This window comes from Myotis nattereri (assembly GCF_964212035.1).
Source record: "Myotis nattereri genome assembly, chromosome: 8".
In the NCBI taxonomy this organism is placed as follows: domain Eukaryota; kingdom Metazoa; phylum Chordata; class Mammalia; order Chiroptera; family Vespertilionidae; genus Myotis; species Myotis nattereri.
Window position 1 is genome coordinate 77,307,711 of NC_138083.1, and position 25,891 is coordinate 77,333,601.

Genomic DNA, 25,891 nt, shown 5'->3' on the forward strand with positions numbered 1-25,891 from the left:
TTGTCACTCTCCTACTTATTTCACTCAGCACAATACTCTCAAAGTCCATCCACATTGTAGAAAATAGCAATATCCCCTTCTTTCTCATGGCTGAGTAATACTCCTTTGCATGTGTGATGTCTTCTTTACCCATTCCTACCCACTCATCTGTTGATGGACACTTATATTGGTCCATATGTTGGCTGTTGTGAATAAGGCTGCGATTAACATAGGAATGTAGTTATCTCTTTGATGTCCTGATTTTATTTATTTTGTATATATGTCGTGAAGTGAGATTGCTGGATCATAAAGTCGTTCCATTTAACTTTTTGAGTAGCCTCCGTACTGGAGGTTATATCTCAATTCAATTGATTTGAATTTTTCTGATAATTATTGATGTTAAGCAATATTATTGTATAAGCTAAAAAATCAAACAAAGTCTGTAGTTCATATATTTGAATTAAGAAATGAGTTTTGCAAAGTTGCTAGTTGCAAGACTAATATACAAAATGTAATTGCATTTCTACATACTGAACATTGCATAGCTAGATAATCAAATTAACAGTAAGCATACCAATTTTAATAACATTGATAAATAATAAATGGCAATTAATAAATCTAAAAAAAATGCAAGGTTTCTATTCAGAAAACTATAAAACAGTACTAAGAAAAAATAGAGACCATAAATAAATTGAGAAATCATCCTTCTTTATGGAAGAGAAATTCTAAATATTTCCCAAATTAGTCTTAACCTTCAGGATAAACACAATGAAAATTTCATAGATTTTGAAGAGAATTTGAGAATCTGATTCTAAAGTATATATGGAAATTCAAAAGGCCAACAAGCACCAGGATAGTCCTGAAAATAAAGGGCAATTAGAGAGGGCTTAATCTAAATAATTAGAACAGGACTGTTTGGTCAAGAATAAACCAAGAGTCTAATGGAACAGAATAGAGAGCTTAGAAAGTATGTACCATGATATACAGACATTCATTTAATGACAAAAGTGTCCCTAGAGAGCAGTGCAGTATGGAAAGTGATTTCAATAAATGGTATAGAGTTAGTTGGATATTTATATAGAAACAAAATGTAAACTGGACTAATACCTCATCCCATACACAGTAATCAGTCTATAAGATATCTAAATGTTGAAGGAAAACAAAACAAAACAAAAAAAAACCTATTAGATTATGTAAGGATACTGTCTTTTTGACCTTGGAGTAGGGCACAAAGTAAAAATGATTTAAATACCACAAATATTAAAGAAAAAATTCACTTTTTAAAACTACAATGACATTAAGAATGTGTATTTATGAAAAACATCATTAAATGTGTGGGATTCAAGTTGTACTGTGCAAAAGGACATTGGAAGCACATACGATGAAGAAAGACTCTATAGCTAATAATAGAATCCTTGGTACCTAGGCTGATGCTCTAACCATTGAATACACCCGCCAGGGCAGGAGGCCCTATTTTTTAATCACCCCACTTACATCATTAGGCTAGAACTCACTTCCTTTTCCTATTATGTGTTGCTAATTCAATAACATTAGTAACCTCCAAATATATCTATTATGTACTAATCACCACACTCCTAGCCCTCCAGTGAGTCCATTTCTATGAGTCTATGGTTACTTGTGGTTTCCAAAGTATCTAAATAAAATTAAATAATTTTGACATGGATATGTTTGGTCCAAGCTACCCTAAACTGACATTTTATGTAGACCTGATTGGCAAGATTTGACATATGTTGTTAGGCTGTAAGAAAGCCCTTAACTCGCTATTTTATATTTACAATTGGTCATGGTAATTGACTAGATCTTTAAAGGTGAGATCTGTGTCAAGTCTGCATAATTTTAAAAGATTGAGCTGGTTACTCTCTGGATATCAGCTTTTTTCAGCCCTAATGTCCTGGCATTGATCATTATGAGTTCTAAGACATGGTGTTAATAACAGAATTAAAGTACTATGACTTGTCAAAACTTAAAGCAAAATGAAGGTCATTCATGTATCCCAATTTATGATTTCATGTTCATTAACTTGCCCCTGGATCTTCCTTGGAGTGAGAATTGTGTAACAGAAATAAGCCTAGAATTGCACCTCTTTAGGAGGGAGTACAAAAAGACTGAAAATGGAAAAATAACATAATAGACATATTTGAATTAATAACATATATAGGCCTGTTTGGTGTTGTATAGTATTATTCAGGACTAATTTCTTCCCATTTTTCCTTACCTTTTCCTCCCAGTGTATATAGATAAGTGCATTTGTTGTCTTGAATTTTATATAACTCAATCAATAGATGTAAACAGTTGGAATAAGAACAATGCAAGCAGAAATTATTTACCATATTCACAAACATTTCTTAATTTGAAGCATCAAAATAATCTGGATTTTTATTTTTTTCTGTGACTCAAAAAGCAAATGATTTATTCCTAAAATCTAGACAAGGACTATATTGGAACATAGTGATTGCAGTTCCAGAGAATTATGGCAAGGTAATATTAATTTTTTCAATCAAGATCCTCATATCTTGTTAGTAATATGTCACCACATTAACATATTAGCAGTATCCCATTGCATTGTATTAATATTCATATCATCAGAATTTATTGTTGCTTATACAGTGTTAAAGTCATATCACATTAGTGACTTTCATATCAGATTAGTGAAAGTGGATCCTAATAAGACTTTCATATTCAATTACTAAGGTAACAGTTTTGTCTTTCCAAGTCACTTCTAACTCAAGACCAGAGTACAAATTGATGAATGTGGTAATAAAGCAATCTTTCTGGCTGAAGATGGATGGCCCCTGGGACCTATGTGGCTGTGAAAATTGGACTTGAATAAAGGGGCCACAACTGACAGGAGAAAAGTTCTACCCTTTGCCTACATGGCTGCACTTCTGAAGCAAAGACATCATAAATTTAAGAAACCAGAGATTAAAATATGTACCTTGCTAATTTATAACCATCCCCCACCATCCTGTTCCAGCCCAATGATTTGGGGCACCAATAAACAAACAAAAACAAGATAGAGATTAGAGATAGAGATAGAGATAAAGATGAGAGAGAGAGAGAGAGAGAGAGAGAGAGAGAGAGAGAGAGAGAGAGAGATAAGAGAGAGAGAGAGAGAGAGAGAGAGAGAGAGAGAGAGATATGAGAGAGAGAGAGAGAGAGAGAGAGAGAGAGAGAGGCATAAATGAAAACTGCCTATGAAAGTGAAAGTGGTAAGTGGTTTTTATTCTTAGTAAGTTATCCCAGAAATTACTTTAATTTGGAGGAGTTTTACGTGGCATTTGGATAGGTAAGTGAGATATAATTGTAGAGACTCCTCAATAAATGTGTAATTAGTCAAATCATTAGATTAAACATAATCTTAATACCTATTGTAGGCTCTAGAAGAAATAGAAACTATGAACATTTCCATAATTGATTTGATCTTTCTGATCACAAAGATTATGCTTTTTTTTTTTTTTTTTTTTTTTTTACCTTTTAATCCTAGCACCCCCCTCAGCATCTGCTACGTTGTACACATTCCACATGCACATTTTGGGTGAGTGTAGAAATGGGTAACTTAGTAGGGCTTATGCAGAGAACATATTTGCTAAAGCAAAAGGACATCTTTCAGACCTCTCAGTTCATTTGACACTTGTTCAAACTCAACTTCTTGTCAGATCTTTGGTCCCTTAGTTTTGGGGACACTACTTGATGGGGCCTCCTGTCTCCTTATCCATTGTTTTCCTGTTACAGGGCCACATCAAGTTATACTCTTCTCTGCACAGCCAGCCTTGTTGATTGGGTATCAAATTTCAGTGTGTATAACATTTACCTAGAGAGCTTAAGCATGTTAAACTCCAGATTGCTGGACCCTACCCCTGCCATTTGAACTAGAATCCCAGGGGTGATTCTAATTTACCTTCCCCCTTACTATTGTACCTCCTGTTTTATTCAATCTGTCAAGAAGTCCTATGGGTTTCAACTCCTGTATGCTAGTTGCCTAGACCGCTACTAGATTAAGCAATAACTGCCTTTTTAAATGTCTTCTTATGTCTAGGAAGATGACAATTAAAATTCTTGGTTATATTTTATTTTTGTAATTTCCAAAATTTGACAATAATTTTCCCCTAAATTTCTCAATTTATATAAAATAAAATGCTAAGGAATAAGTAAATTAAATATAGTATTTCATAAAAAGAGGTGGCATAGTTTTCTAGGACCATAGAACCATGGGGCAATTTTGCTAAGTCATCTATTTTTAGGAATTACTAGTGCTGTAGGTTTCATAGGGAGAGAATGGAAATAAAGTGATATGCCATATATATAATTTTGGGATAAATTCTGTATTTGATAAATTAGGTACATATGAGTAGATCTATATATTGTGTGGCCTGAAGCTTTTATGAATTTGCAAAGGCCACTTTAAGAAAGTAGTAGAACTTCATGGACACAGAATTGCTAGAGAATGGAACAGTTTTCAGGCATTAAAATGAAAATATGGATTGTAAATAATGAAAATATTATTTTGAAAAAATATTTCTGCCCGAATGTCAATTATTATAAATTAATTATTTTAACAGCATAGTTTCTTTTGAGAATATAATTTTTAAAATAAATAGCAGCAAACAGAACTACAATGTTGCTACCAATATCCATTTTTAGAAGTGTCAGCCAACCCTTATACTCTCACTGTCTCTCTATGAAAAGCATCTCCATGCGACACAAAGTTCCCAGGCCTAGCCTCCCAGCTTTGCGACTATTCCCCCATGTCTCACTTTGTAAATGTTCATTTGCTTGTAATGGCAATTCATGTCACTGTGCATTATACGGATGGCCTAATTCACGGCCAGTATGCAGCCAGTGGAGATGTCTTCACTTGGAGGGAAGTTGGTTAATGGTTGGAACCAGGATGTTTTATTGTACCACATCATTGAACTGTATTTTCTACAATGGCTTTTTACTGACTGCACCTAAAAACATTTCATTATGCTCAATCATATGCACTCATTCTCATTAGAAGGTTATCATTTCCCTGTAGCCCTACCTGCCCGTTGGCAGTGATGCTATGAAGGAGTTTCTTAGAACATTCTAAGAGAAGCATTGGTTTTAAAATGAAAACCTTTATAACCCATTATGTTTCTAGTGGTTTAAATAAATAAAATGTGTCATCCTTCCTTGAAGGAGATAGTGCCCCTGGTCAAGGCCTCACACATATGGAAGTGGAGGGGGCAAGCTCTAGGACCTAGGACTCCAGAAGGCCTCTCCTAGGCCTCTCCTCCACCAGTCTCTCCCACTGCACCTGCATCTTTTTCCTACAGGAAAGCTGTTTCTGGCATCTCTTAAAAAAAATCTCCCTTCTCCTTCCCTCCTTCCCTCCCTCCCTCCCATCCTTCCTTCCTCCTCTCTCTCTCTCTCTCTCTCTCTCTCTCTCTCTCTCTCTCTCTCTCTCCTCGCTCTCCTTTCTTTTTTTCTATTTTTATAAAAGCCTTGGAGCAGCAATCATATTTTGTACTTTCTGTTTGGTTATGCAAATTCAAAGATAAATTATTCAATATTATTAACATTAAAGAAAAATGATGTAAAGTGAAGATAATATATACAAACAATCTTAGAAATGATATTGGGAAACCCAATAGCTATATAAACAAAATGCCAGTGAAGCACAAAGAAATGGCAGAGACTCAGCTGAAGAAGTCACAGGTGTACCTGAGGGCTAGCAAAGGGGCCAGCTTGACAGAGGGAAGCACTGAAGGAGCCAGTGAGAGAACAGCATGTGGGAGGAGGTGCCAGAGGTCCTGGTGTGTTTATATAAAAGTGAGTAGGTTTAAGTAGATTGAGCAGCTCAGTGGAATGAGAATGTGAAGGCTATATGGTGGGTCAATACTGAGGAGGATCAAAGATGGGTGGATACACAGGGATGGAGAATAAGTCAGAGTTGGGTAAAGGTTTATATTGTGACTATTGCTAGGTAATGATAATGAAGGTTGATGCATTTTTGGAGTATTGATATTGTTATAAGTATCAAAGTTCTCTGTATCAAAATGTCATCATTAAAATGACTATCTTGATGTATAATGTATCTACTGCATGTATCCTAGCTACTATCTCTGTCTCCCTTTTATCAGCTTTAGAAAGCAGTGAGTTAACCAATCCCATCAAAAGTGTCATCAACTGAAAGTCATCTGGAAGAAGGATTTTTAACATTATCAATTTCCTACCCTGAAAAAAATGGCTTGAGATTAAATATTAAATACACACACACACACACACACACACACACACACACACACACACCAACCTTTCTGTCAGTTTCTCTCCAAAATTTAATAGGCTTATATATTAAATCTACATAGCATAGAATAATTTATTCATTTAATTACTGAAAGATAAAGTTTGTATGACATTTACCAGCAAGAATTCACCGAAAAGTTATTTCTAAAAATACATATTTTATAGATAAATGCATGCTTGAGATTTTTCTAGGGCCAAATTGACTTTGAAAATGTTCAACTCTTAAATTGTGATTACTTAGTAATGGTTTCATTTTAGGGTATATATCATACTTTAAAAAAATGTATTGAAGCCAGTCTAGTAATTTCTTAAGAGGAAATCACAGTCCTTACTCTAGATTTTTCATAGGGTGTTGAGATGTAGACTGACCATCTTATTTCATTTGTGAATTCTACATCCTATGGGATATTCCTCTTTGCTTTTCCTGCTTTTCGACAAGTAGCTCAGAGATAAATTTATCACTCCCAGAAGTTTTAAAAATTCTCACTGTACATATATCAGAGTATAAATTTTACACATTGTGTCTTTTTATTTGTTTTCATTTGTTATTTTTCACCTTGGCATTTTTACGTTATCTCTATTGTTGAAATTATTACAGATGTTTTTCCTCCTTTTTTCCCCCTTTGACCCCTTCTAACCTCTGCCCCCTTCCCAGTCCCAGGCCTTCACCACACTATTGTCTGTGTCTACGGGTTATGCATATATGCATATAAGTTCTTTGGTTAATCTTTTCCATCCGCCCAACAACCCCCACCTTCCCTCTGAGATTCAACAGTCTGCATTTTTAGATGTTTATTTCTATTTTATTGTTCCTAAATTTAGTGTTTATTTCATTATATGTTCTACAGGCTGCCTGAAATCTAATTTTAATCAAATGCAATAAAAACATATAAACACGGGAAGTGTTCTTCACATAAAAATAAGCATAAGCAAATGTGACCCTGTGCCTTTCCACGTTATGGATGAGGTGTTGAGCTGAGTGAGATAACGTGATTGGGGATGCCACCTACCCAGAACTGAAGTTGGGTGCTAGAGGGTAACAGATGGCCATGTGCTTATCAGCTGCTAATTTGGCCGCAAGGCCCTGTGCTCTATGTATGAGAGCACTGCATAATTTAATAAATAATAGCGATAATGATGACAGACAGGAGGAGAAAATTGTAACTATTGATGAAAAAAATACTACCTGTGTTCAGTAAAAAATCAAAACAGAGAATCTGGCTTGCTATCCACCAGAGGATGCTGGGAGTTTAATAATTAAAGGCTGCTTCTCTAGAGCCTGGAAGCTGTCTCTCCCTCCTCATTGCCAATGAAATATAATTCATTTCACCTTGCCCCCACCTTCAGAAATCAAAGTTCAGGCATCCGTAGCAGATGCACTTGAAGGGTGAGGTCTTCTTCCCCCTTGCAGTACCATGTCTCCTCTTCAGAGATCATTCTCCTGTTCTATTAATTATTGTGCTTCGATGACATTATTATTCATGGGCTCACATTTCAAAATACTTGACTTAGCTCTGGGTCTGGAACTAATACTAATAAGTACAAGACTGAGTAGTGGGTAAAGTTTTTTTCTTCTTTTTCTTTTCCCCTTCTGCACACAAAGAAAGAGGATACTTTTTTTTTTCTCCCCCATAATTCAGCTGCCTTGCACTTTCAATCAGAATTTAGCCTGTTGGCTCATTAGGGGCAGTGCCCATAGATAAATGCACGTCTAGGGCATTCCTAAGAAATTGAAAATCCCAATTCCAAATTTCCAGGAACCATCTGAAGAGGAGGCTGACTTGTTTAATTGGCTATGATTTTAATACAACTTACAATAACATTTGTTTTGGGGGGCAGACAGTCTTTACTCACTGGCATGGAATCGGTGATTGCAAACATGGAGCTGTGTTGGTGAAAGGGATGCTGGTATTTGAGGTAAGATTATATTATAATGAGATTGATTTTTTAAAGCAAACATGGTAGAATACATTCATTCAAAGAAGACAAGTCCTCATCAAAGTAGCCAACATGAAAAGATATTGTATCAATTAATAGTATATTTCCAAATATCTGCTGTTTCTAACTAAACAGACTACTAGTATTATCAAGAATCTGCCCTAGCCAGTTTGGCTCAGTGAATAGAGCATTAGCCGGTGATCTGAAAGGTCCCAGGTTCGATTCTGGTCAAGGGCACATGCCTGGGTTGTGGGCTCAATCCTCAGTGGGGGACTTGTAGGAGACAGCCGATCCCTGATTCTCTCTCAACATGGATGTTTCTATCTATCTCTCTTTCTCTTCCTTCCTCACTGAAATCAATAAGAAATATATGTTTGTTTGTTTTTTAAAAAAGAATCTGCTGGCATTGGGTCACCTGTTCTATGACAATAAAAGCAAAGTCACTTTCTATTTCTTTGCTCTGCCATCCAGGTCACAGTGGCTTTTGACTGTTATTTGTTGTCCCAGGGTCACATGATGGCTGACTCACCTTCAGTGTAACTTTATATACAAAGTGCAAAAAGGTGGGGCAGGCAAGCTTCCTCCTGCTTCTTTTCTTCTTATCAGGAAATTAAAACACATTTATCTTTTTACCTTCTTATCAGGAACTGGGTCTCAAGCCTTTGCTAGCTGCGGAGAGTTTGGGAGAGCAGATATATGACTTTATATTCCCTATTGTGGGCGGTCAGCAGGGGAGAAGGGTACTGAGGTTAGCAGTGGTGCTGACCAGAGAAACGTGTCTACCACTGAACAGAGAGTTACTCACACAAGGCTTCATTATTTAGGGTTCTTCTTTGTTAATGGACTTCATTTTCAAACAAATTTCCTTGTCCCAGAGACCTTGTCTGCCTTTGTTTAACATTGTTTAGCTGCCAGCATAATGCCTCTGAGTACATTTATTGAATGAATGAATTCATAAGTGAATAAATGCACCAACATAGTTTCTTCCCTAGGTACCTATGGGTATGCTGTATGTGACTTTCAAGCAAAGAGGGGTGAATGATAAATTGGCAACTGAAAATGTGAAGCAGAGGAAACATATATATATTTTTTCTTTTCCTTTTAATGGATGAAGTGGTGCAAAATACTTTGGAAATAGGATCAGAGGTGGACTGATCAAACCATGCACACTCATCCAGCCCATGTCTTCTTTCCTGTGTTCCCAGAATCTAGAGACTGGGCCTGCTCCTCACAATTACCATGGCCTGGAACTGGACTGAGGGACCTGATCCTGTCCCCTACTGATCTATCTCCTGGTCACTCATGCTATTTCTTCCTGCCAGTACCTTCGTATTGTTGTGTCTGCATCCTGGCAGCTCCAGCTAAGGAGAAAGTTGCCTTTAATTCATTAATTCCTTTTTTTAATAAAGACTTTTTTTTTTTCTTTTCATCTAATACTTATAAGCTACGTGTCAATCTCCAAAACAATACCTCCACCACTGAAATTGCTTCAGCCGCCTGTGAGTTTATTGAAACTCCTTTCTTTCAGTGATTTAATTTTTGAGAAGCTGAACTACTGGGGTTGTCTTTGTAGTTTATGTCTGGGAACCATCCTGGCTGGCATCCCTTATAGCTTAATTGAACATCTGTGGAATGACGGGGACAAACACTGGATGTGAATAAAGGACTGTGACTAAAATTCTCCTGAAACAATAATTCCACCACATACAATTAAAAAAATATAGGTGGACCAATTTAGCTCTGTCCATGGATTTGTAGTTATTTTCTTCCCTTAAACTTGCACCTCCTCTAATTTCATGTCATCCTCTCACCTCAGCCCCTACCACCTTACCTATTTTCTCAGGTTCACCAGTGTTGCTTCTCCCCACAGTCCGAACAAATTATTTAAATTACTGTTGCATGTTATACATTTAGAGCTGTCATAATCATTATTGAGGTTAATCAGTTGAGTGATATGATGAATAGGATGAATATGATTACTTCTCTTTAATAGAGTTAGAATAAACTAGGGTACTATGAGGTTAAATGGGATCAAGCCAGCAGTGCATCCAAAACTAAAGCCCTTGTGTTCTCAGTCTTAAATAATATTTTTAGCAACATAAACTCAAAGATAGGAAACAACAACAAAAAAGACATTGCCAAGGTAGAAATATTACTCTTATTATATTATCTATTATTATTGTCTAAATACGAAAGGCAACAATGTCTCTAGCAAAATTAAAAATACTATGAGTTGTGCCCAGCCGGTGTGCTCAGTGGTTGACCAACAACATATAAACCAGGAGGTCAGGGTTCAATTCTGGTTAGGGCACATGCCTGGGTTGTGGGCTCAGTCCCCAGTGTGGGGTGTGCAGGAGGCAGCTGATCAATGATTCTCTCTCATCATTGATGTTTCCATCTCTCTCTCTCCTTTCCTGTGAGAAATCAATGATTTTTTTTTTTTAAATACTAGGAATTGGTAAGGTGGCAGCATATGAGACCAATATGCAAGGGTCAACTGTATTTCTATACAACAGATTAACACATTTAGAAAATGTAAAGGTTATATAAAGCATGAGTTAAAATGGTAGGTTACTCTGCCCTCACACGTCTACTAAGTCAGAATTTCTGAGTGGAGCCCATGGAATCCTACTTAGTTTTGCAGGTGATGTCTTTCTCTTTCTTTCTTTCTTTCTTTCTTTCTTTCTTTCTTTCTTTCTTTCTTTCTTCCTTTCTTTTAACCCACTAATGTTTTTAAATTATCATCTCAATTAAGAGAGAGTCACACTATATTTTTTGATCAGTAGTAAAGTCTTAAGCATATAGAAGAAAAATGAATCTAAGCAGATCTGGGCTCTGCAGTTGGGTTTTATTTGTTTGTGTGATGATTCAATATTAAATGATTTCCTAATATTAAACTTCTCTGAAGTTTCTAGAGAACATCCAAGTTGGATATCAGGAATTCTTCCTTCATATGTTGTTGGGTTGTAGATGTTAATGTGTTGTGAATAATTTGCCCCAAAATTTAAGATAAAAAGTTGATCTACAGGATTTTCCCTCATTTTATCTTTATCAATTTTTCACATCAGGGTCATACTAGCATCATAAAATGAGTTGAGGAGAGTATCTTTTTATTTTATACTAAATAGTTTTTATAAGTTTTTTCATTCCTTAGGTGAGATAAAAAGGCTATAAAACATAACTGGAGCCCAGCCTGTGTGGTTCAGTGATTGAGCATTGTCCCATGAACCAAGAGGTCATGGTTCAATTCCTGGTCAGGGCACATGCCCAGGTTGTGGGCTCAATCCCCAGTGGGGGTAAGGGGTATGCAATGATTCTCTCTCATCATTGATGTTTCCGTATCTCTCCCCCTCTCCAATCCTCTCTGAGTTATATATATATTATGACTGGTGTGGGGCGGAGTTTCCTTCCCTTGAAGAGACGGTATCATTGCCAGAGGTGACGTCTTTCCTTCTGGAGATGAAGTCTTTTTAGCGAGAAGAGTCTGGGGTGGGGGGTGGAGGTTGTTTCACGATGGCTTCTCTTCCTCTTCTCCTGCTGAGCTCATGCTTTTTGTATCCTCTCTATGAACACTTGATGGGCTTCGAAAAGGAAAAGCCTAGGAAAGGGCCCCCCACCCTCCTAATGCTGCAGATGTCAGGAGCTTCTCTCTTGCTAGCGCACACTCAGGCTCCAGGAGCTCATCAATATTACTGGTTGAGTCTTCTGCCAGCTTGTGGCATCTGGCCACTTTTGCTCTAGGTAAGCAAATGTCAGATCCTGCAATTCTCTGAAGGCAGCTTTATTCTAGATCATGGAATGATCATTTGTGCTGTGACTTCAGTTCTCTGAGGATTCCAAGAAAAGTGGTAGATATTCAGTTTTTTCCAGCTTTTTCTCATTGTAAAGTGGGGAATGATGACTCCTACCATCTTTAAATGTTGAATGAGAAACTGAAAGTCTGTACAGGTAAAGGGGAACATTGTGCCCTAACCGGTTTGGCTCAGTGGATAGAGCATTGGCCTGCGGACTGGAAGGTCCCAGGTTCAATTCAGGTCAAGGGCATGTACCTTGGTTGCGGGCACATCCCCAGTAGGGGGTGTGCAGGAGGCAGCTGATCGATGTTTCTCTCTCGTCGATGTTTCTAACTCTTTCTTCCTCTCTGTAAAAAAATCAATAAAATATATTTTTAAAAAAGGGGAACATTGTTTTATTGTGCTTCACCTTATTGCTCTTTGCAGATATTACTGTTCTTTACAAATTGAAGGTTTGTGGCAACCTTCATCAGACATGTCTGTCAGTGCCATTTTTCAAATAGCATTTGCTCACTTCCTGTTGCTGTGTCATATTTTGGTCATTCTTGCAATATTTCAAATTTTGTCATCATTATTATGTTTGTTATGGTGATTTTGATCAGTGATCTTTAATATTATTATTGTACCATTGACCCTTGAACAACACGGGGGTTAAGGATGCTGATGCTGGAATAGTAAAAAATACAAGTATAACTTAAGTTGCCTTTCTTCATGTGCAGATTCCAAGTCACGAATTGAGAGTAGTCAAGTTTCTAGGAAATTGCAGAAATGCTAAAAGATATTAAAGCTTCCCCAAAGAAAAAAACTCATCCCAAGATAAAGAGGTGGCACATGTCCTGGGAGATTTCTTTTATATGTATATATGTATGTATGTATGTATGTATGTATGTATGTGTATGCATATGTGCATATTATTTACACGTTTTTCCCTAATGCTCTGATGTTCTGGCCACAGAATGTCAGTGGCTATTGGAGAACTGGCAACTCTTTTCTTTTCTTTATTCTCCATTGTCAGAGATGTTGGCAAAGTTATAATTTATATTCATCTGATTATCAGATTGTGGAGATGACGTGTCCCAGAGAGCTGAGTTGAGCCCAAGAGCTGCTTCTGGAATGAGATAAACAAACAAACAAAAGAACTTCTCAATTCAGCGGTTTCCCAAAGTGTCTGATTCATATATGAGTCATTCTCCTGAAGTGGATAACATTCGCATTTACAAAGTCAGAAATGAAAATAAAGTTGTTTTTAATTTAGGAGACAGAAGAGTGGGATGAAATATCTAGCTCAAGAGGATCCTTCTGAAAATGGATTTCTAGCAGAGAAGTTTCACCCCTCTAACATAGAGATGCAAATTGTGCCTCCCATAAGCTAATCAAGACTTTTTTTTTAGTAAGAAAGCAAAGGAAAACCAGTCTAATCCTGAGTAAACCTGGCTTTTTCCTTACTTATTGGGTCTCACAGGAAAAGCAGATTGCAATGTTTAACTCTCTAATATATGTAATAAAAGATTTCAGCAATACTGTCAAGCTGACTACTTAGCCATTCAACTCCTTTCATATTATACACATTGCTATGTGCTGTCACTTGAGATTGCTGTGTGCAAGAAAGCTTTGTTAGGACAGAGTAATTTGATGAATGTCAAAGCCAAATGTATATAGAGAGATATAGATATATGGGATGGGGCCAATCTAATATCTATTTGACTCTCACACAAATCACACTTCCAACACATTTCAACGAATCACCATTCCATATCAGGCTGGCAGACAGGACACACTCTGGACATGGCCAGGAAGAGAGATTTGGGATGTTTCAAACATGGCCCCCTGAAGGGCATTTTTTGCAAAAACATCAGAGAGTTCAATACTGTATTATTTCTGCAGTCAATTTTAACCAAGGAATTTAAATGAAAATAGTACTCTATCTAATGTCTCCATGCAAACATGGCTGCCTTCTTCTGACTCTTTGCAGAGAAGAGCCACCCTTCATAATACCTTTTTTCTATATTTCTAGAAGTCTGTACAGAAATGGTTTGTGCTACGTGAGAGTCTTTATGATTGGGTTGGGGCGCACAAGGGCTTCTCAAGCACACACATTCTGTCTGCATAGCCTTCCTTACATACAAAAGACAAGCAAAGGGCTTGCAAGTATCTGACACTATTCAACAGCTGGGATTGAATTATTGGCCTAGGTATCTATCTTTGATAAAGGTACCACAGCTCTACTATTAGGGCTATTCTGGAACAGCTGTGAGCAGGTGAGGCAGGGTCACTATGATACTGAGATAAAACTTAAAGAGTTGTCAATTTAAGAGTAGCTGTTGCTACCAATTCTCTCTTATGTATGATCCTTAGGTTTTGAGAATATAAATATTTTATATTGAGTGAATTTACATATACTTTTTAAACAGGTGTCTGTGACATGCCCAGATTGAATTTTATCTGAAAAATGAAGTGTGTTTTACTTTGTGATCTGACTTCATCACTCTTTATTGAGTCTCAATTCTTTTATGTTCATTGATATTCCTGAGGATACTATCAACTATCAAAGTATGAAAATTATCTGTAGGAACCTAACTATGAAAGGTTCCTTGTAGCACTACGATATGGAATTATTTGTTTGGGAGCACCTTGACATTTCCTATGCCAAATGCCTTATTTAATTTTTATTAACTTATTTATTTTATTAAATTTATTGGGGTAACATTGGTGAATAAGACTATATAGGTTCCAAGTGTACATTCCTATGATACATTATCTGTATATTGCATTATGTGATGATTTGACTTTGGATGAAAATCCCTTATTTTATAAATGAGAAAACTGCCACAAGTGATTCTTCCCTCAGGCACAAAGCTACTGAAGGAATTAACTAGATTAATTTTCCACATACATCTGTTCATTAAATTCACACAACACAAGACTAGTTTGAATGAGAATGGTTAGAGGTAGATCACTGTGAATGTACAACATTGTTAGCACACCCTCCTGGTTCGTATACCTTGTCTCTTCCCAATCCCAATCCTGGGCATCTAGAAAACTCTGAGCTTTATTGGAAACCCAAAAAGCATGTCTACACTACTCAACATAAAAGGTAAAATTATGCATCTTAGTTGATCAATTTATGTGTGTAGACAGTGTGCAAATTAAAAACATGGATTCCAGACTAGATTTTCTGGTTTAAACCACAGCTTTGGTAAGTTACATAATGTGTCTGCTCCTTAGGTTTCTCCTTTGCAAAACTGAAGTAATAATAGCATGTAATTTGATAGGATCATTGTGAAACTTAAATGCCTTAATACATAGACATTTAATATATATGTAAAGCATATAATATAGTACCTGGCCTATAATTAGTGCTGTAAATGTGAGCTGTCATTATTTCCCTCCAGTTGCCTAGGGCTGTAGGAGGGGACAAAGAGAACACCTTTGTCAATTCAGTGTCTAGATAGAAAGGAATTAGTTTATTTAGACTTCTTGCCCAAAATGTTCCTCTCTCTTCATGTGGCTTCATAACAGCATGCTGTTTTCCTAGGATAGCTGATTTTCCTCCTCTGGCCTCTTCACCTAGTTAACTCTTCCTAATTCTTACATAGTTTGAATGCATATTCTCTAGGAGGCTCTACCTGATTTGAATTGCTCTCTTAAGCAATTATACTCATCTTAATCATATTTCTGGATAATTCCATGTACTGAATTATATTGAAATAATGTTTACTTGACTATATTCATCTACCAAACTGTAAGTGTTCATGTTTGGTGCCATAAACTCATTTATATCCCCAGAGCATCTATATATTAGATGCTCAATATTTATCTGTTGAAATAAACTGAGTTGAACAAGCAAGAAGCACATTTATATTTATCTTAGAGTCTAGAATGAGAGATGAAATTAAGGGAAGGAATGTGTTGAGTTACAGAAGGAAGGAAGTATAAGGAACTAAACTGAAGTCCCAAGAAAATAGTTGTGTAATTGAATTTGGTACAGAATTCAGCTTAACATATACAAAAAAATAGACATTGCACATCACAGGTTAATATTCACTAAATAGCAATATAAGAATAAAGGGATCGACCAATCAATACATAACTCATAAGCAAAATATCACAAAGAATGTACCCATTTTAGAGAAGATAAAGGGGATTGGATCAATGCGAACAAGTATCTAGAGGTACTCAAAATAAAAAGATGTAAGAATGTATTTATAGTGATGTAATGGAATAACCTGATTACTTGAAAACAGTCAGGTTTCATGATTGGTATTCTTTTAATCAGCCATTCCATAAAATTGTATTTATTGTGCATTATGTGTCAATCTCTGCTCTCTGTACTTGTATGCTCACATCAACAACTGGGAAAGGTGCTTGGTCAAAAAACTAACCTCAGACAAGTCATGGCCAGAAACATATAGAAAATAAACCTTTATACCTTGGCAGAATAGCCTGATCCCAGGCCTTTTTTTTATTTTTCTCTGATCTTCCTGGCTGTCCGTTTTAAATACTATTTTCTTAAATGCAAAAATGAACATCTGTTTGTATGATCCCACAGGGAAATAAAAGCATTAATAATTCAGTTCACTGCCACAGCTCTGCTAATAGCCAGAAATGCTATAGATGGAATAAATTTAGATCCACTAGATGTTGATCAGCTTTCATAAAAATACACCACAAATATAAATATAACTAACAAACATTGCACTCAGGGTCCCTGATTTTCACAGGGCATAAATCAGAATAGCAATGGTAGAATTGTTCGTTTAGGTTACTTAGAATCTTCAGCATATTACTCATGACTTGCCTTTGAGTCCACACTATCTTTTTTAGCCTCTTCTTACATTATGGGTTTATGCCTTCCTTGGTCCAAATACAATGCAGTATCTTGAAAATTAAGTCATTTCTTTGGCTATTCTTGGCTGCCCTAGCATGGGTTTTGGCACAGAGTACATAGTTACTTACCGATTTTAAAGGGGCTTTAAGGTAGACTTCAAAGAGACTTCTACAGTGAGAAATGTTGGTCAAAAAAGAGAGATGGAGGAGAGGTTGGTGAAATCCAGAGGGAAGGGACTACATGGATGAGGAATATCATTCATGCTCTCAGAAGTCAAGTGGGTGGCAGTGGCTTTATCCACAGATCACCTGCTTTTACTTAAATGAGTATTAGTGACCTCCTTCCCATGGCCTCTACTATGGAATTCACTTTAGGGGAATCCAGGGCTGTGATCTCTGGGTTGCTTTAGCAGGGTCATTTGTGCCCAAGATTCCATTTGTGTTGCCCATGCAACACATCCATTAGCATGGAGTAAAGAAATCATAGCCATGCACATCTACAGAAATGTGGGTGGAAGAAAAAAGAGAAATGGGGCTGGAAATGGATACCCTAAGCTACAACAGTAGGACAGTAGTTCAATATGCCCCCCCTTACACAAGCATCTGGTGGCCATAAATAGGCAGTAAGTTGTAACATGGAAATAACATAATGCATCTAGGTGTGGATATTGGAGCTCTATCAGTAATGCTGAATTTGTGTGGGCTTCTCTTTCAGGAATAGGAACATGTACCGATGATTTAAAAAAAAATATGGTGATTGTGAAGATAAAATCAAATAACATTTCTAACAGTGCCTGCACAGTACTTGGCTCTCAGTAGATGCTCAGAAATTCTTAGTCTTTCTCCACTGAATCTTCCATACTGTCAGCCTGAAAGGGGCATCGTATGGCAGGACTGTGCCAAGGGAAATAACACCGAACCACCTGACAGGTGGCTTATTCCTGCTACTTTATGTTCCACTTGGGCCAGCCACTGAGGCATCGGGAGGCTTCAGTTTAAGCAGAGGCTGGGGTGAGACTAAGAGTGAGGAGCATCCAAGAAGCACTGACTACACACTGCAGAGGCAACTGAGATGTAGGGGCACAGTAAATGTCTGGGGCAGCAGCGAGTGGGTTAGTGTAAGTCATAATTGGTCTATACAGTGTAGTTTCATTGTAATTTTTATTTAGATCTACAGGTTCAGATATCAATACCTTGTGTTTCTCTTCAGTATTATAACTAGGAGGCAGTTATAATGGCATCTTCTTCCCCCTCCTTATGTGATGGAACCTCTACGATGACAGAAAGCTTTAAGAACCTTTAAATTCTTAGCCATCTTGTGTATATTTTTATCTTTTTATCTCCTATAGTAAATCCCCCTCATACTGCTCCACTGCACACTTTGGTTCATTAAGAGACTGTACTATATTTAAGGCTACCAAACACCACCTCACTCAATACCTCACTTTACAAATGGGCAAATAGATGAAAAGAGACTCATTTGATATCAAACACTAGTTGGGGACAGGGCAAGGACTAATTTTATTCCTACTTTGTAGCAATATTTTCCTTTTTTTTTCCTGTAGGTCTTATTGTTGTCAGCCTAAATAGGAAGCTCCTTGTAACCAGGGGCCATCTCCTCTCCTTGTGGTGAGGAGCTTTCTTATGGGACTGCCCCCGTGGTGATACAGCAGATAATTCAACGATTCCTTTCTCTTTACCAGCAATTTGTTTTCCCACAAATACAACAGCTGCCATCTCTTTGCCTGGCCCTTCTGAGGTTGTCAACAAGGCTGGGGACATCCCAGTTTGTGGGCCAACCCTGATGCTGGCTCTGTCATTCACTTGCTAGAGAGCTGGTCTAAAGAAAGTGGGCTTTGGTGACACAGGGTACAGAGGGCTCCCCAGCAGCAGAGGTAGAGCCACACAGATAAGCTCCTTTACCCATTCCATTTCACACTTCCAGTGAGACACCAGAGCACGGAGCTACTGCAGGTGCCTGCTGGCGTGTCCCCTATCTCCTTCATGCACACCTTCCTCATCACCTGAGTCTGCAGTGGTTCTTCATTTGAACTCCCCATTGTCTTCCACTCATTTATCAATCAAGTGCTCACTAAAGGATGGTGCTCTTTTATCTTCTATTCTTTTTATTTTTTTTTATTTATTGCATGACATGCCTTGACTCCCTGCCTAGACTGTGAGCTTACTGGTGCTAGGAAAGATATTATTTGTTTTGTCTTCTTCATCTTACCTCATATGGTACCTGGTACAATAGTGTCAATAAATACCCATTAACTAATGATCATTGAAACTGTTTTGCATCTGATTTGAATAGGCAGTGCCTCCTGTAATATATCTTGGGTTCCTTTTTTCCCCCTCCTTTTTGCACACAAAGAGGGAAAATTTGTTTCTCTCTTAAGTATATATTTCTTTTCTCTCTACTATGTCCAGAAAGATTAGAAAATTAATCAATATCTAGTATTTATTAAGCACTTACAATATGTTAAATATCATAATTAGAATTGCATTACCAACATCAATTTACAAATGTGGAGATTATTAACACCAGCCTTCCCAGGTTGATTGTCAAGATTAAAGGAGATAATATCCTGTGAACAGGAAAACATGACTGAGATATGGATTGTTATGAGGATGAGTCAGTTTATCATAATGGTGGGATTTCACTCTGGAATACTAAAAGACCTATAGGACCAGATATATGAAGATAAGTTCCAATGAGGGAAAATCTTTAGGAAAAATCTGGGGTGCCAGGATAGATGGGGCACAGATTTTGGCCAGAGAGGGAAAAACAAAACAAGTAAAGGTTCCTAAAAATATATTTCAAATTGCTGGTATGTGCTAACCACTCTATTTCTGCCTAGAGCCACTCCTGTTCTTTCTCTAAAATTGTGAACAATATGCCTTTGATCTTGCATATTTTTCTCAATCCAATCATTGTTTTCTTTTCAATCTAGTTTCACTTATCCTGAGGGCTGCTAATTCAACAATGGGTCTGAATACTCAAGCTTAAATAATATATATTTTAACTTGTTTTTAAAGGAAAGCTCTGTAATTCCTGTAAAAAAAAATGAATCATTAATTCTGCCATGACATTATGTATGAAATCTACCCAGGAGCTCCCAAATACTCTGCAATTCAGAGGAGTCTAAAGTTCAGCAAACCAAGCTGATGTAATATTACATTTGCCCTTTAAAAAAGGTCAGAATATTGTTCAATTGATGCCAACATCCATGAACTAAATGAAAGGGGGCCTGAGAAGATTGGATGTGGTTCGGAGTTTTACGGAATTCATGAGACTCCTTAGTCACTGTGAAATAAAACTCCCTAGCAAACCTTCTTGAGAGTAAATCCTGGGAGTATTTTGACATTGGATATGAGCAATCAGCAGGACTATTTTCATTGAGTTTGGATCAGCAAAGCCATTTTTCAGTTTTTAAAATTCGTAGTGCATTATCCCTTCCCCTAATGTTATTATTTTTATTTTTATGAGGAGTCAAGAAAGAAATGAGACTTGGGCCTATGACAAAGCCAGGGCTAATACACAGGATCTGGGAATTGTGATTTAGCATTAAGACAATTGTAATTTTTAAATTTTCTAGCTTTCTACTTTGGGCAAGGCTAGTATGTATGTTACACCCATAAGTAGTCTTCAGTGCAGCTATCCTCAACTGTAATGCCTTAGATTTTTAATACTATTTTTCTGCATACTATTTTGCCCTTTATAAAAAGAATATTTTTAAGCAATCAATGTACTAGGATGATTTTAAAAAGTCAAATCATAGTGTAAGTTTCAAAATGAGAAATGCTAGGACCACTTTGTTCCCAATTCCCACCTCCTAAAAACAGATTCCTACCCTTTTAGCTGTATTTTTCCTAACTTACTTTTAAGTATCTGCTTACACTGCTGTATTTCTAGGGAAGTTTTTGCTCTGATGACTGGCTCTCTATGGCTGGATGTGGGGATTTGGCACTATTACCTGCTTCACGTTTACACTCCTCATTTCTTCCACCTCCCGTGTGGTTATGACACAAAGGCAAAATTTGTCCTGTGTACATTATTTTGTAAGAATTGTTCATGACTGAACCATGGATGTACTATGAGCACACTTTCCTTCTTGTTCCATTTTTTGTCATTGCTAGAGGTGGTTATCAGTGTGCTGGTAACTACATCACTAATTGGGAAGATTTTTCAGCACTTAGCCTGGAATCAATGCTCATCATTTTCATCCTCATTCCATAGCCAGACCTCAAGAGCACAGCCACATCTCACTGGAAGGCTGGAAAGTAGAAGCTAGGAAGGATGTAGAGAAAATGAAGAAATAGGGATTTGATGAAACCTTTCAGCAAGATTTTCTTTCTTCCTTTTTTTTTTTTAATCTTCTTTGTATTTACTCTTCTTTACTTGTTTTAGTTGTTTCGTTGGGTTGGAAGACAAAGATATATATTGTGATGCTTAATTAACCATGTTCAACTGAAAGTTTTAATAGTGTGATTTTTCCCTCCCTCCCTGCCCTCCTCCCTTTCTTCTTTCCTTCCTTCTTTTTAATTTTCAAAGATCTAGAATAAAGGTTTTATCTTTTTTCCTCTCAATAACATGATCTGTTAATAGGGACATGCTTTCATCCCTGTGGTTATTCCCCATGTACTGTACTACAATTTTACTATAATTAAAAAAAAAAAAAAAAAAAAAAAGGTTTAAGCCCTAGACAGTTTGGCTCAGAGGATAGAGCAGCCTGCCGATAGAAGGGTCCCAGGTTCAATTCCAGTCAAAAGCACATGCCAGGTTGTGTGCTCAATCCCCAGTAGGGGGCATGCAGGAGGCAGCTGATCAAGGATTCATCATTGATGTTTCTATCTCTCTCTTCCTCTCCCTTCCTCTCTGAAAGCAATCAAAGTATATATTATTAAAATAAAAGGTTTAGCATCCCTCCGCCAACCCCAACCAACAGCTCACACAGAAGTGAAGTCCAGACAAAAAGCTTCTGGAGCTTGCCTATCTGACTGTGACTTCTATCATGTTCTTTTCCAGTCTGGTATGGGTGTGGGTGGGTTTTCTGTTGTTGTCATTTGTTTGTTTGTTTGTTTTGTTTGCTTGTTTGTTTTTATGAAAGCCAGAGAATAAAACAACAGGGACTAGTGTCAAAAATACAATTTGTTGAGCAGAAATATGCCTGTTATTGTTTTGCAAATTTCTATTAGGCTTGGCTAGGCACCATACCTCCTAAAATCGCATTTGATTGTTCTTATCACCATTTCCATGTCATATTCAGATGAAAAGATGGCTTCTGACCTCTGACTCTTAAGAAAGCTCTCAGCATGACCCATCAAATACCCATCAACACAGCATAATGGAACCCTTACTGCTGAAGGAACAGAGAAGCAAGTATAGACATGAGATTCACATATTGTTGTAAACAAATCAGTGCCAACAACAGATAAAGTTGGCAACAACAGCACCAGCAAAGATATTTGAAATAAAATAGAATCTACTTTACTTTCTCTAATTACATAATGACATTAATGGAAAAATTGGGGCAAAATTAGGGTTACAGTTGTTTGTATGGAAAAGAATACAATAATCTATAATAATAATAGCGTACTATGCTAATTTGAGTGGACAAATGAACAAACTTCCAGATGTCATTCAGGACGTCCTTCTGGATGAAGCCTGGCAGCAGGGGCTGAGACAGAGGCAGTTAGGGGCGATCGGGCAGGCAGACAGAGTGGTTAGGGGTAATCAGGCAGGCATGCAGAGTGGTTAGGGGCGATGAGGCAGGCAGGCGAGTGGTTAGGGGCGATGAGGCAGGCAGGCAGGCAAGTGGTTAGGAGCCAGCGGTACTGGATTGCGAGAGGGTGCAGGCCAGGCTGAGGGACCACCCCCCACCCCATGCACAAATTTCGTGCACTGAGCCTCTAGTGAATAAATAATAATAATACAATAATACTGTTTGTGTTGCATACATTCACAACTATAAACCTACTTTTGCCCCACCCTGTATGTTAGCATAAGGGACTGTCTGTTATTCTTATCATTATGTCTTAATACTCATCAATACCACAATATCTTAAGAAATATATTTTTAAAATACAGGTAAAAAAGTCTATATTTTGATCCAGAAACTTTACTGAGTTTTATACAGCTTAACTCATTCAATGTTCATAACTTTCTGTTTAGGTTCCATACACTCCCTTTTAAAAAGGTAAAATTAAGAATGGGAGAGGTTTAAAAAAACAATCTGGCATTCCCTTTTGAGAGTGGCATAGAACAAGCCCTAGTAAAGAGGGAGACCAGGAATAAGTGACAGAGAAGAAAGCCGCATGCAGAAGACATGGGGAGGAATAGATCCTTAAGAGAGATTCATGTTTAAGAGAGAAGTGAAATTATATTGGTGAGGAAGAATTGAGCTAATTGTAGCTATTGTTGCACAACATGGGTGGCTAAACTGAATAGTATTTAAAGAATATCATTAGTGGAGAAAGGTCTTCTTTAATCAGAGCAAAGGTAGACTTTGTCTTAAAGTCTTATCCTGGGTCTGGGTCTGCTCAGTGCTCATCTCCCAGGGGAGAGAGGTAAATGAAGTCAGTTATAGGGGTGCTTGTCTGCACACAGACATTCCTCTGTACCTGGAGGAGTCCATGCTTCTATGCAATCAAACAGGCTGCTGCCTTTCTTCATTCTGCTGTCATTGAATTCTAATGGAGAAAAACATGAATATCCGTAATTCACACTCCTTGCTGCCAATGGTGCCTATATTCCTAACAAAGTTTTTCAAGACAACTCCTTTTATCTCTCTAATCTTCTGCCCTCCTAACTAAATGGTTCGTTCTTATTAAAAGTGGCTGCTTTAAAGATGCCCTTTTCTTAATGAAATCCAACCAAATAGTTTGTATTGCCCTATTTCTTCCCATTTTCTTGCTTCTCTGGCAGGCAGTCTACCTGGTATCCATAAATGCCATTCTAGCTTGCTGTCATTTAACCCACAGTTCATTATTTGCTCTTCTTTTAAATGCATCCTTGATAATTTCCTCAGAATGTCCTCCTCACCAGCTGGCCTCTTCCCTGCAGATTTCCTGTGGCCAAATGTCACACCTAAGCTCCTGCACCTTTGGTGATTTCTCCCAGCATTTGTTTAGACCCTATCAATCATTACCTCACAACAAACAACAGCGTTGCAAATGGAGAGCAAGGCTCGCCCAGTGATTGATGCTTCTGGATGCCTGTCTTCTCTCCTCATGAGAGTCGCAAGCCCCCCTTCCCCTTTATTTTGAGGGCTCCGGCTGTACCTGCCATGGCTTGTGGGAAAACAAGGTTAAACTGCCAATACCAGGGCCTCTCTTCTTTTTCTCTTACTGCATTTCCTTATCGGTTGTGACAATATGCCACAATTAATGATAGCAGAAATACCCACATTTGATACCGCATGCATCACACTTAGGCTTGATGGATTAGCAATCAAAGAAATTAATTCTGCTATTACAAAATAACATCTGAACTTTGAAGTTAGGCAGCTATGTTGTATAGGCTTCAGTTATGAATTCAGCCATAAATATAACATTAGGCAAGCTTATTTAGGAGCAGAATAGTTTCAATATTGTTGGATTTTTAGTTTCCCAAGAAATGGTTTGCAATTTTTTCTCATACCAACCATCTTTATTTCAAAGGGATATAAAAATTATCAAATTTCAAGGTCTGAAAGACATTCAGTGATATTGTGTACTTTTGACCAAGGAAGTAATATTTCTAATAGATTGTTCAGGATCACAGGCTCTTCAAAAGCCAGATCATTCTAGACTAAGTAATTCAGTTTTGACAGAAGTCATCAGGCTTATTATAGTGTGCTTCTATTGGTTTGAGAAGCCCTTGATTTGCCAAAGGCCACCTGGTTATCTGTGTTTCCTGCAATATTTCACGTTTGGTTGTTTTATATACTTTTATACAAAAGCATGAACTTTGGAGTTCTCTTTCACTTGCTCAAAGACCTGGTTCTCAAGTCTCTAGGACATGTCCTGTTGCAGTGTATATACACCAACCATGGGATTGCTGAGGCTGCCAGGTCAACCAAGTAAAATAAAAATCATGCCTATATACTATACAATGCAGTAAACAATCAAGATACATGAAAGTCTTCTATTAAATGCAGTCATATATTTCACAGGGAGGTAATTTTCTATTCAGCCTTGGTTTACACTGACACAGTCATGCTTCTATAGCCATTGTGGGCACAGACTCAACTAACATCAGTGGATCTATTTGTCCCACTTTAGTTCAGTTAAAGCCATTCTGCATAGGACTGATGTGGTAAATGGCCATTTCACAACTGTCTACTGATCTGGCTTGATCCACAGATAGATTGTAGATTTGAACATCTAGAGACTCAAATGAAAGGCAAAATGTTCCTCTATATGATAATCATTTGGAGAGAACATAGAGAAGGAAGAGGAAATCAGGAAGGGTGTTGACTTTTACCCTTTACCACATCATCTACAAAAGGGTCTTGATCTGCTGATTTTCTCTAGTATCTTTACTTTGCTGTGAAGCACCATGATGCTCATGAAAATGCCAATTAAGCAGAACTTCATGAAGTCTACTAAATATCTTGCTCACCAATACCTCCATTATTTTGGAATTAAGATATTAAGTAATATTCAGAATCAGGGATGAGGCAGCTAAAGCATTTCATAAAAAAAAAGTATTTGCTCAGGATATTCAGAGTCTAAGTAAGTACTCAGAAGTATGTCTGAGAATCTTTAGAGAATTATTTTAACTGTTTTAGACACACCAATTTTTATTGTATTGGTTTGATTTATTAATTATGAAATATTATTTTTCCTTAGGATGGTTTCCCTGGAAGCTATACATGGTAATACTACACTATATTCATTATAGAATGTGTCATAAATATTGCATTTCCTTAAAAACATTCTGATAATCATAATCCATAATTTAAACTGTCATTTCACTCAAGTAGTTGAAATGAATGAACTGCTTTTTTAATTGCTTGACTTTTTGCTGTTTTCATAGTTTTATTCCATTTAGTAAAACACATACTTGTTAGCAATTT